Genomic DNA, 14,328 nt, shown 5'->3' on the forward strand with positions numbered 1-14,328 from the left:
GGGATAAACTAAATTACCCTTTTTTCAAGAGAATATATAGGTATTGCACTGTGTATTTTTGTCACATTGGAAGTAGCTTTGGCATCTTTGTCTGATTTTTGTTGTATACATTTAGCCACGCCCACTAGCACTCCTTTTGACACTTACAGTATATACATGTATATATATTATGTGGTAATGTTAGGGGTTTCTCAGAGCTTGTTCGGTATCTGTACGTTTATTAACTGTGTGCAGCTGGTCACAGCTGCATTTGGGAGGGTATTGGCCCCTCCCCCAAAGGTTTAAGCTTGCCCTTCCCCACATTCCAAGTTGTTAGGTCAGTTTCATTTTGCCAGGTTATGACAGATCCAATGTGATCACTCTTCCTGTAATTATACAGGTTAATAAGAATTTTAACCCAGGGAGTGTTAGGACCTGCTACGGACATGCCTTGAAAGTGGCAGCAGGCTTAAGACGCTTTGGCCAAAGGGATAAACTAAATTACCTTTTTTTCAAGAGAATATATAGGTATTGCACTGTGTATTTTTGTCACATTGGAAGTAGTTTTGGGCATCTTTGTCTGTTTTTTGTTGCATACATTTAGCCACGCCCACTAGCACTCCTTTTGACACACACACACACACACACACACACACACACACACACACACACACACACACACACACACACACACACACACACACACACACACACACACCTAGTCCCGCCCCCAACCCTAGTCCCGCCCCCAACCCCGCTTTAAAATAAAATATATAAATAAAATACATTTAATAAATTCCTAGCCAGAACAACATTCGTGTCTTTATTGTATTACATTATACTACAATTAGTCCTTGTTACGTGTGTGTGTGTGTGTGTGTGTGTGTGTGTGTAAATGTCGATCTAGAAATAAAAGCCAGGTGTGAATGACTAGTTTCCTGAACCCCTTAACCAGTGTCTGGACGTCCCCGCTTCACAATATCTAAAGCAGCAATCCCACCTGGGATCTTACCTGATCCGCAGTTCCTCAATATCCAGGTACCCTCATTCCCGCAATGTTAGGTATTCCCTACCTGTCTTCTGGGTTAGGGGGGGTTCCGATGTCTTCTGTGTGAAGCTTGAGTCAGATCTACTGTAGAAGAAAGCAGTATAGGCTATTTTGGTGTAGTATAGGGCAGTTAAGATATATAGAGTAAATAAGAGATCCAGAAACAGAGTGTGAGACAGACACAGGGAGAGGGTGAGAGAGAGCGAGGGGGTTTGAGAGAGATAGGGGGTGTGAGAGAGAGAGAGAGAGGGGGTGTGAGAGAGAGAGAGTGTGAGAGAGGGTGTGGGGGAGAGAGAGGGTGTGGGGGAGAGAGAGAGAGGGTGTGGGGAAGAGAGAGAGGGTGTGGGGGAGAGAGACAGGGTGTGGGGGAGAGAGAGTGTGTGTGGGGGAGAGAGAGGGTGTGGGGGAGAGAGAGGGTGTGGGGGAGAGAGAGAGGGTGTGGGGAAGAGAGACAGGGTGTGGGGGAGAGAGAGAGTGTGTGGGGGAGAGAGAGGGTGTGAGAGAGAGAGAGGGTATGTGAGAGAGAGAGAGAGAGAGAGAGAGAGAGAGAGAGGGTGTGAGAGAGAGGGTGAGAGAGAGAGAGAGAGAGAGAGAGAGAGAGGGTGTGAGAGCGAGAGAGAGAGAGAGAGAGAGAGAGAGAGAGAGAGAGAGAGGGTGTGAGAGAGAGAGGGTGTGAGAGAGAGAAAAGGTGTGAGAGAGAGGGTGTGAGAGAGAGAGGGTGTGAGAGAGAGAGGGTGTGAGAGAGAGAGGGTGTGAGAGAGAGAGGGTGTGAGAGAGAGGGTGTGAGAGAGAGGGTGTGAGAGAGAGGGTGTGAGAGAGAGGGTGTGAGAGAGAGAGGGTGTGAGAGAGAGAGGGTGCGAGAGAGAGAGGGTGACTGGGTGGGGTGACTGGTTGACTGGGGTGACTGGGTGGGGTGGCGGGGTGACTGGGTGGGGTGGCGGGGTGACTGGTTGACTGGGTGGGGTGACTGGTTGATTGAGTGGGGTGACGGGGTGACTGGGTGGGGTGACGGGGTGACTGGGTGGGGTGCTGGGGTGACGGGGTGGGATGACTGGGTGACTGGGTGGGGTGACACTTCTAGTATCCTACACACACACACACCCATGCATACACATACACTCTCCCATGCATGCATGCACAGACACACACACACACACACACACACACACACACACACATACACACTCACTCTCTCCCATGCATTCACACACACACACACACACACACACACACACACACACACACACACACACACACACACACACACACACACACTCTCCCATGCATACACACACACACACACACACACACACACACACACACACACACACACACACACACACACACACACACACACACACACACACACACACACACACACACACACACACACACACTCCCATACATGCATGCATACACACACACACATTCAATAGGAATAGGGGCGTCTCCTTTGGCTGATATCAGAGGCGGGGGCATGCCAAGCCTGCTCGGGATGACCCGTGGGCGGGACATATGAATTGACCAATGGGAAACGTTCCAACATTCTGCCGAATCCCCCAGTCAACCCATTGCCTCCTACTGGGCAATGAGACTAACTGCCTCCTATTGGGACTCCACTGAGTCTGGCAAGCCAGATGGTCCTCCCCGCAGGTGGTCTCTGTTCTCCGGACCCAGTACTCCATCCTGCCCTGGCCACTTAGCACCCCAACAACTCTCAACATCCCATCTCCTCTTTGAACTACGCTGTCTATCCAGACATCCTGGCACCTATATGAATGCCCAGGCTGACTGAATAGACATTTATAGTAAATCTTGCAAATGTTGCAGCTTGCATATTCTGATCTGTGTGGTTGATTTGAAGTGCTGGTTGTTTAAAGTGTGTGCAGTTAGAAACAGAAGCAGTTTGAACAAGGAAGCGGTTAAACAAGGTATTGTATATTGAAGTACAGTTTACTGTTAGTACTTATAAACTTCATAGTTGCTAGAATGAGCAGGATTGAAAATGCCACTCAATGCACATCTTGCCACATGTAGGTAGATTGCTTGCTTGCTGTTAGTGAGGAGCAGTTAGGTAGCTGGGTGACAGTTAGAAGGGGAAGCAGGGGCAATAGGGAGAGGCAGGTCATTTCTGAGCTGAACCATCCCAATAGATTTGCCATGTTGAGTGAAGATATTGGTAATGTCAGGGCAGAAAAAGCAAGGCTGGGGGAGACTAATTCCTCTAGCAGATAGGGGAATAGTTCCTCCAGCACAGTGCGGGCTCAGGATGCTCAGATACAAAGAAAGATTGTGGTGGTAGGGGACTCCATTATTAGGAAGGTAGATAGGGCAATCTGTTGCCGTGACCGCATGAACCGAACAGTTTGTTGTCTCCCGGTTGCTCGGGTTTGGCACATTGTGGATCGGGTAGACAGTTTGTTGGGGGGGGGGCTGGGATTGACACGGAGGTCTTGGTACACGTTGGCACCAATGACAAAGTAAGTGAAGATGGAGGGTCCTAAAAAATGATTTACAGGGATCTAGGCCAAAAGCTTAAGGCAAGGACCTCCAAGGTAGTATTTTCTGAAATACTACCAGTGCATTGCGCTACAGTAGGGAGACAGTCAGAGATCAGGAATGTTAATGCATGGCTAAGAAAATGGTGCAGGAAGGAGGGGTTTGGGTTTTTAGAGCACTGGGACTCCTTTTCTGAGAGGTGCCATCTACATTCTAGGGACGGATTGCACCTCAATGAAGAGGGATCTTCTGTGCTAGGGGGGAGAATGCTAAAAAGGTTGGAGAAGATTTTAAACTAGGATGGAGGGGGAGAGGAATGAAACAAATAATGAACTAAATGGAATAGAGGAGGATACAAGGTGGTATAGAGGTAGAATGGGGGCAAGTGCGAGTTTGACAAGCAGTGAGACACCCATAGTAAATACAGATAATACTGCAGGTAAGATAATAGTACAGACTGAAAAAAACTGAAATGCATGCTTGCTAATGCAAGAAGCCTGACAGATAAAATGGGGGAGCTTGAATTAATAGCTGCAAGGGAGCAGTATGATATCATAGGCATTACTGAAACATGGTGGGATGAAACTCATGACTGGACAGTTAATTTAGAGGGTTATTCCCTTTTTTTCGGAAGGATCGAACAAATAGAAAGGGAGGTCGAGTATGTTTATATGTTAAACCGGATCTAAAACCTATTATAAGGGATTATGTTTATGAAGGGAATGATGAAAATGTAGAGACTTTGTGGATAGAAATTAGCAGTGGAGGTAAAAGTATAATGAAAATGTTTGTGGGAATATGCTATAAACCATCAAATATCTGTGAGATTGAGGAAACTAGAATACATTTGCAAATGGAGAAGGCAACAAAACTGGGTCATGTTTGCATAATGGGGGATTTTAATTATCCAGACATAGACTGGGGCAATGACATTAGTATTACAACAAAAGGAAAAAGGTTTTTGGGGGTGCTTAAAGACAATTATATGACCCAAATTATTGAGGAACCAACCAGGAGAGGGACAGTACTGGATTTGGTCATATCAAACAATGTAGAAGTAATAACAAATATTCAAGTCCTAGAACATTTGGATAACAGTGATCATAACATGGTCTCTTTTGAAATAAATTATCAAAAAAAATAAGGAAAAAGCAGAGGTATTAAACAAATCCTTTGCCTCTGTGTTTACCACGGAGGAATCAAGTTCAATAGTAGTGCCGCAGGAGAAAGCCACAATCTCCATATTAATGAACAATTGATTAACTAAGGATGAAGTTCATAAGTGACTTGAAAAAATTAAAGTAAATAAGGCACTTGGGCCCGATGGCATACATCAAAGAGTTCTCAAGGAGTTAAGCTCAGTAATAGCCAAATAATTATATTTAATATTCAAGGACTCCATTTCCACAGGCTCAGTACCACAAGATTGGCGTAAAGCAGATGTGGTGCCTATATTTAAAAAGGGAGCTAGATCACACCCGGGGAATTACAGACCTGTAAGCTGACCTCAATAGTAGGGAAACTACTTGAAGGTTTAATACGGGATAATATTCAGAAATACCTAATGGAAAACAAAATTATTAGTAATAGTCAGCATGGATTTATGAAGGATAGATCATGCCAAACTAACCTTATTTGTTTATTTGAGGAGGTAAGTAGGAATTTAGACCAGGGTAATGCAGTTGGTGAGGTCTACTTAGATTTTGAAAAAAAGGCTTTTGATACTGTTTCACACAAGAGGTTGGTGTACAAAATAAAGAAAATTGGACTCAGTAATAATATATGCACCTGGACTGAAAACTGGTAAAAGGACAGATAGGGGGGTTGTCATAAATGGAACCTTTTCAGGTTGGGCTAAAGTCATGAGTGGAGTGCCTTAGGGATTGGTACTGGGACCCCTGCTTTTTAACTTGTTTATTAATGACCTTGAGGTTGGGATCGAGAGCAAAGTCTCCATCTTTGCTGATTCAAAATTGTGTAAGGTAATAGAATCAGAGCAGGATGTCATTTCTCTTCAGAAGGACTTGGAGAGACTTGAAACGTGGGCAGGTAAATGGCAGATGAGGTTTTATACAAATAAATGTAAGGTTATGCATTTGGGATGTGAATCCCTGCGCTTCTCCCATAGGGATAGCAATCAATGGGGAATATATATATATGTATGGTGTAAATACCTATGGGAGAAGCGCAGGGATTCACTTTCTGTTTTGCACATTTGTATGGCCATTTCCTTCACTAGCTGCATGCTCTTTACATGGAGAAGCGCAGTGATTATATTTGTTATGCATTTGGGATGCAAGAATAAAAAGGCGAATTACAAATTAAATGGGGATAAATTGGGGAATCCTTGACAGAGAAGGATTTAGGAGTGCATGTAGACAGCAGGCTTATACAAGGTATGATCAAAGAAAGTCCAAAAGAATCCCCCACTAGGTTGCACTCTATGACTCTATGGGGGTCGTGTACTAAGCTCCGTCAAGTCGTTTTTAGAGTTTAAAGTGGTCTTAGAACGTGATATTGCGCTGAACACGATGCACTAAGCCACGCAAACAGGCACTTTGCGCTCTAAAATGACTTTTTTCAGGAATTTTTTCTAAGTCCAACTTTGCTCGTTCGTTACCCTGTTTGCGTTAAATTCTGCACTTAAGCGGGATGCACTGAGCAATGCAACCTTACCGTACGCGAAAGTTCCGTTCAACAGAACACGTCAGCTCAAGGAAGACGCAAAAAAGCTGGACTTTATTGCTTTACATTTTTGCATGCGCAACACCCATACAACAGGCTGGCGGGTGTCCCTGGCTGACCCCGCGGGGGTCCGGGGGTCCCCGGCTCACCAAGCGGGGGTCCCCGCGGGAGTCCGGGGGTCCCCGCGGCCGTCCCGGGGTCTCCGCGGGAATCCCGGGGATCCCGCAGGCCTGCGGTACCAATGTTGCACCTCTAAAAATAATAAACAATATTTATAACTAAATACACCCCCCTAACACATACAATACAGTAATGGGCAAAATTATTATCCGCATATGGATAATAATGCATTTGCCCATTTTAAATACATATAACTTTCAATAAATACAGTAAATACATATTACACTTACCTTTTCCAGGCACACACGATGAAGGCCGTCTTCATCCTCATCTTCATCCTGCCCATGTCCCTCCGGTGCTGCAAAACATACACAAGAAAAAAATAGCCAATGTGATGTCCCCTAACCCCTTAATCACCTTAGCGGTCATTAACCGCTACAGTCATCAAGGGGTTAACCCACCCTCACCCACCACTCGGTGAGGCCTACATACCCTCCCCCATTACCCCCCCACCCCGTGAGGCCAAACCACCCTCACCCACTACCCAGTCGGGAGGCCTACCCACATACCCTTGAGGCCAATACCCCCTTCCCCCACCCCCAGTACCCACAATAAAAACAATACACAGCCCCACAATAAACATCATTATATTTATTAAATACATAACCCACCCCCTGTGCCCCCCATAAATACATGATTTATTATTTTACAAACAGGGTTAAAACCCCAGGCCCACGGGAGTCCCCGGTGGGCCTGACGGGTCACCTCACAGACCTACAGTAGCCCAGCACCATGTTTGAAAAGGGTCTGGAGGCCTGTTGGTGGTCCCCGCCAGGTGCCATGGTCCACCAGGTGGTCTCTGCGGGTCAACGTGGGCCACAATGGGGTATCCATGGTAGGCCTGCGGATGTATGGGGGGCCCTGGGTCAGACCCACAGGTGTCTGAGGGGCCTCGGGTGGTTCCCACGGGGGTCTTGGGACCCACGGGTGGTCCCTACAGGTCTGCGGTGCCCCCACAGATGTGGGTCCACCGGTTCTTCCCCACAGCCTAGTACCTGTGAGAAGCCAGAGGAGACCTCAGGTGGTCTCCAGAGGTCTCCAGCAGACCAAAAGGAACCAACCCTGTATGTAAAAAAAATAAACCTGACCTATACATGAAATACATCAATCCCCCCCCAACACATACAGTACAATAATGTGCAAAATAACTATTATCCAGATATGGATAATAGATTATTTGGCAATTATAAAACACATAAAACATGCATAAATCAAAACATGAATTCTTAATCTTAAAATCACCACATGGCATGTTACAATAAATCCAGCAGCACTTGTAAAAATAAACCATCAAACCAGCAGCTACACAAATGTATATGAAATGTCACACAATTGCATTGAGTGTGTACATGATGCAATTAATCTGTGCATCATGTAACACTATGCAAAATATTTTTACATACAGGATTGGTTCCTTTTGGTCTGCGGGAGACCTCTGGAGACCACCTGAGGTCTCCTCGGGCTTTCCATGGGTAGCAGGCTGCCGGGTCCACGGGGACACCTGTGGGGAAGAACCGGTGACCCCATATCTGTGGGGGCACCGCGGACCCGTAGGGGCCACCCGTGGGTCCCCAGACCCGAGGGAACAACCCGAGGCCCCTCAGACACCTGTGGGTCTGACCCGGGGCCCCCCAGACATCCGCGGGCCTACCGTGGAGACCCCAATGTGGCCCACGCTGACCCGCAGAGACCACCTGGTGCACCATGGCACCTGGCGGGAACCACCAACAGGCCTCCAGACCCTGTTTGAAATATGGTGCTGGGCTACTGTAGGTCTGTGAGGTGACCCGTCAGGCCCACCGGGGACACCCGTGGGCCTGGGGTATTAACCCTGTATGTAAAATAATAAATCATGTATTTATGGGGGGCACATGGGGTGGGTTATGTATAGAATAAATATAATAATGTTTATTTTGGGGCTGTGTATTGTTTTTCTTGTGGATACTGACGGTGGGCGAAGGGGGTATTGGCCCCAAGCGTATGTGGGTAGGCCACCCATCTCGATTAGTGGGTTAGTGGGTGAGAGTGGTTGGGCCTCACGGGATGGGTAGTGGGGGAGGGTATGTAGGCCTCCCGCCTGGGTTAGTGGGTGAGGGTGGGTTAACCCCTTAATGACTGTAGCGGTTAATGACCACTAAGGTGATTAAGGGGTTAGGGGCTATTTTTATTCTTGTGTACAGTATGTTTTGCAGCACCGAAGGGACATGGGCAGGATGAAGATGAGGATGAAGACGGCCTTCATCGTGGGTGCCTGGAAAGGGTAAGTGTAATATGTATTTACTGTATATATCAGCTAGCGTATGTGAATGTTAAGAATGCTAGCAGGGGGGGAAAAAGCAACACGTACGCTGTGGATGATTTGAGCTATTTTGAGCAGGTACATTAAAAAATGGGCTCAAGGCCTTAGTGAATCGCGTCCCCGTAATCACTTTTTAACGAACGTGCTTTTTTGGACCATAAGAACGCAAACCCATTGAGTTTAGTGCATAGCCCCCTATGTTTCAATTTTGGGTATTTAATTAGACAAATTGTCCTAGCAACATCTAATAATTTGTAAATGGCTATCTATTGATTCTGAATCAGTAACCCAGATTAAAATAAAAACAATAAAATTTTATTACATCAATTTATTTGTGACTCTGTGCTTATATTTACAGTGTATATTGTTTAAAATCCCTAAAGGAGTATTGTAGACATGAAATACCGTGTATTGTTTGATAGACTTGTTACCACATTAATATGTGTGTCTAAGGTATAGTTTAGTGTACTTATGTCTACTCCGACATCTCAGGATAAGGTAAGTGTATCCGTATATAAGGAGTATAAATATACAATGGTAATATATATAGTCTGTGACACGTATATTATATACTCCCTATATTTGTTTTGTTAGTCCCAAAGGATAGCAAATGACAATGAACTCAGAATGGAGTTAGCTACAAGGATATTACCTATATTCACTCAGAGTGCAAAGATATAATTGCAGTGCATAGTATTCTGATTTATACTAGTAGTGAAAGGTATCCTTAGTATATACTCCTTGTTACAGTGTATTCATTAGTGTCATATGTCTAGACAATTTTGCATAGTCATTTCACTTGACCAAAAATATATATCATAAAAAGTTATGTGAATATATATTGTATCTTGTTGCTCTAGTGTGACTCTCACATCCAATGTGCATCAAGGAACATACACCAAAGCAACATTAGAACCCTGGTCTCAGTGGACCCAAATCAAGATGCCAGTCTATACTGAGTTAATACTATTGGTGTCAAAGGACCTAATACATGAGGGGTTCATATATATATATATTCGTATATTGGTCTTGGCGGACCCGACAGTGAAATTAAAAGTATTGGTGCAATATTCTTATGGGCAAAACATCAATGGTCACGGCGGACCAATAAAGAGTAAAATTCTCTGTCTAATGACGCTCGTATGAAAGCCGTGTTCCGTCCGATGACGTCAGACTTGACGTTGAATGATGCGTTTCGTGTGTCACCACGCTTCTTCAGATGGGAGGAGTCTGGGTTCCTGATCCTGCAAAGGCAAACAAGATCTTATCTTGCATCAAACGGGCAATGGATGGAAGTAAACATAATAATGCCCCTTTACAAAGCATTAGTAAGACCACACCTTGAATATGGAGTACAATTTTGGGCACCAATCCTAAGAAAATACATTATGGAACTAGAGAGACTGCAGAGAAGAGCCACCAAATTAATAAAGGGGATGGACAATCTAACTTATGAGGAGAGACTAGCTAAATTAGATTTATTTACATTAGAAAAGAGATCTCTAAGAGGGGATATGATAACTATATACAAATATATTTGGGGACAAGGAGCTTTAAAAAGAACTAGTCATCCAAAGGGCAATACAAAGGTCTCGGGGGCATCCCTTAAGGTTGGAAGAAAGGAGATTTCACCAGCAACAAAGGAAAGGGTTCTTTACAGTAAGGGCAGTTAAAATGTGGAATTCATTACCTCTCATTTCCAAGTATGTCCTGGGCACAGAGTTATAAAAAATACATTGGATGGATGTTGATCCAGGGATTAATCCGCTTGCCAATTCTTGGAGTCAGGAAGGAATTTATTTTGCCCCTTATGATTTATCATTGGATGATATGACTCTGGGGTTTTTTGTTTGCCTTCCTCTGGATCAACAAGTAAGTATAGATATATGATAAAGTATCTGTTATCTAAATTTAGTCTAGGTTGAACTTGATGGATGGAAGTTTTTTTTCAACCTCATCTACTATGTAACTATGTAAAATACACCAAACATTATAAAACATATTTTAATACATGTTATAACTTGGGGAGACCCATATCTATGCAGGACATAGGACTGGGATATCTGGGCTCGAAAACTAGGAGTCTGGGGGACACTGGTCAGCCCCGGTGTAATTCAACCCGCGTACTGGCAAATCATGCCTGCACACTGGGGAAGGACTACCGGTATCATTGGCCTCCGAACTCCTGCAAAAAATAAACTGCATTTCGACCCAAATATCCCACCTAAAACTTGCACACAAAAAGTTTCATTAGTCAGGGGTAAAGTGGAAAAGCAGGGGACACTAACTTTTGCATGTTATGTTACCTGGCCCCGGCTTAGGGTTCTATGTGGCTGCCAGGGACCAAACAGTTTCAGGGGTAACCAGATGGGCTTAACCTTTATTGTATAGCATGGTTACCCACTACCGTCACAAGACCCCTATGATTTTTATGCGGTTTTTTGCAAGTCTAATCTAGTGAGTGGCAAACAAGGGATTCTACAGTACCTTTGCAACAAACCACTAAAAAGATTAATAAAATATTTTTTACAGTTTGCAATTGTTATTATGTTTATTACCAGAAATAATTATGTCCCACCGTCTTGTAATTAAAAAAGGACTGATTGAAATTCCCTCCTGGCTGTGAGCCCAGACAATTTGACCAGTTCAAAACAAAAAATATCAGAGCGGTAGCCGACCTCCTGAGCTTCGGGGAGTTCCTGAGTTATCAAAATCTTCAAACCAAATATGAAATAGTAGGACTAAATGTTTTCAAGTACCTACAAATTCGGCACTTCATTCAAACATTATCCCCAACGTTGGAATTTCCCCCTCTCACCGGTTTCGAGCGGCTTTGTAGAGAAACAGGCCACCAACGAGGTCTTATAACGCAAATTTATGCAGAGCTGGAGGGGGCCACAGAAGCCCCCACACATGACTATATGCTACATTGGGCAGTAGAATTGGATATAGTTATAGACCGAGAGGACTGGGAAAGTATTTGGGAAAAAGCCTCAGGAACTTCCATATGTACCACAATCAAAGAAAATATATACAAGATACTGTTCCGCTGGTATCTTACTCCAGTAAGAATAAATCAAATTTACCCCCTGGCATCTGACCTATGTTGGAGAGGCTGCGGTCAAAAGGGGGACATGGCCCACATCTGGTGGACATGTCCGGAAATTCAGAAATACTGGGAAATGACACAAAAATTAATAGAAGAGGTCACAGACCTCACAATACCCATTGACCCGCTGACCTACCTGTTGGCCAGGCCCTTATATTTACTGGACCGTCCAACAGGAAAATTAGTCTCCTTCATTCTTACGGCGGCTAGATGTGCGGTGGCTGAGGGTGCAAGAAGTGATGGATATGGAGAGACTGTCCGCCTTTTTTAAAAGATCCACTACCTCATTCAATAATATATGGGACCCCTGGCAAACCCAAATGGCGCTCCTACGTCGAAACGCCCCATAGCAGTGTAGGGGAACAAATAGAACCAAGGCCTAAGCCAGAGTTGTCAAGGAGAAGGGGAGTAAGGCCTCCCCCCACTATGGCCCCTTCCCCCCCCCCCCTCCCCCACCTTCCCTCCCCTCCCAACTCCCATTCTGTTTCCATACTCACGCCGCCCCGGTAGACCACGTAGGGTCAGGGGGACGTTGAGACTCTTTTCTTTTCTTCCCAGTTAAAAAATAAAAATGTGCATTAGGCTTATATACTGTTTGTATTACCAATACTTTGTAATGATATAACTGCCTAATAAAAAAATTTGAAACAAAAAAAAAAAGGACTGATTTATATCTAAAAAATGAGAATGATCAGTTAAAATATACCACAAAACACAAACCACTTATACTACATACACAATGTCTCCTCCTGTAATGCCCTCTTTCCATGCGTCCATATGCTCCACAGGGATTTCAATTCAATGCTGGTTATTTACAGTGATTCAATATGGGGAAACTGCAGGATTCTAGTTAGAAATGTCAGTAAAAGAATAGATTTTCATGCAAAATTCATTAGTATCCTTAAATAGGTAAAGCAAAGGTGATGGCTACTGTTTTATTTAAATATGAAAGAAATCAATATGTAACATTTATTTTGTAACAAAGTCGACAAAAATTTACTTGTCTCAACTTTGATCTACTGTTAATTAATCAATTCGATTTTTTCAGAAATAAACGGGATATTCTTCCTTTTTTTACATTTATACAACTATGGGCCTATTAACAGTTTACAATACATTTATTATCAATAATAGGTTTTCTGAGCATCTCTATTATTTTGTTTTTACCCAGGTGTGAACATGTGGGCCCAGAGTTTACAATATCTAAGAGTTTATTAATAAGTCACCTTTTGTATTTTATGTATAGATTTGTTCATTCTATTTTTGTTTTCTTAACAGATAAAATAAAGGTAACATATTCAATACTGAAAATGCACTAATCGAGTGACAGTAGTGAAGAGGTTAACAGCAGGACTTTTCCTACATTGTGCTTTGCAGCTGTCAAGTGTGGAGTCCCTTTGTGAGGAGAAGGGCAGATCTCTAAATCGTCTTTTGTTGCAATGATTGAGATTAAGAACATGTATAAAAAAGATCAAAGGGTCTTCTACCCGGGCAGTCCTTCAGATTGGCATGGTATAATGAGAGCTGAGTGTTCTGAATAGAAATACTCTATCCTTGAAAGTTAAATAGAATACAGAAAATGTTACATTCAGTGAAGTTCTTCTGCTGTCAGGTTATAAAAGTTTACATGTAGTATGTATCTTGAATTAGGTAGATCACAACCGGGGAATTACAGACCTGTAAGCCTACCATCAATAGTGGAGAAGCTAATTTAAGGTTTAGTATGTGATAATATTCAGGAATACCCAATGGAAAACAAAATGATTAGAAATAGTCAGCATCGATTTATGAAGGATAGGTCTTGCCAAACTAACCTTATTAGTCTCTTTGAGGCAGTAAGTAGGAATTTAGGCCAGGGTAATGCAGTTGATGTGGTCTACTTAGATTTTGCAAAGTCTTTAGATATGGTGCAAACATGAGGTTAGTGAACACAATAAAGGAAATTGGGCTCAGTAAAAATATTTGCACCTGGATTGAAAACTGGTTGAAGGATGGACAACAGAAACTTGTCATACATGGAACCTTTTCAGGTTTTGCTAAAGTTGTGAGTGGAGTTCCTCAAGGATTGGTACTGGGACCTCTGCTTTTTAACTTATTTTTAATGACCTTGAGGTTGGCATAGAGAGCAAAGTCTCCATCTTTGCTGATGGCACTAAATTGTGTAAGGTAATAGAATCGGAGCAGGATATAGTTTCTCTCCAGAAGGACTGGGATAGACTGGAAACTTAGACCACGCATTTGTGAAACTCCACACCCTTCCTCTCCGTACTAGGGTGATTCCATTGCCAGTAATGGCTATTGATGGAAGACCTCGGATACCTGGGACCATCACTCATGAGACTAATCCTTTGCTGTTCATGGTCGGGGCACTTCACAAAGAGTTACTATTATTCTACGTGATTTGCTTTCCCTCGACTCCAGTGGTTCTAGGTCTTCCCTGGATGTGGCACCACAACCCCAAGATCGATTGGGCGACCAATCAAGTGACAGGCTGGGGACAACATTGACATGGATCATGTCTTCCGGTGT

This window comes from Ascaphus truei, chromosome 16 (assembly GCF_040206685.1).
Source record: "Ascaphus truei isolate aAscTru1 chromosome 16, aAscTru1.hap1, whole genome shotgun sequence".
NCBI lineage: Eukaryota > Metazoa > Chordata > Amphibia > Anura > Ascaphidae > Ascaphus > Ascaphus truei.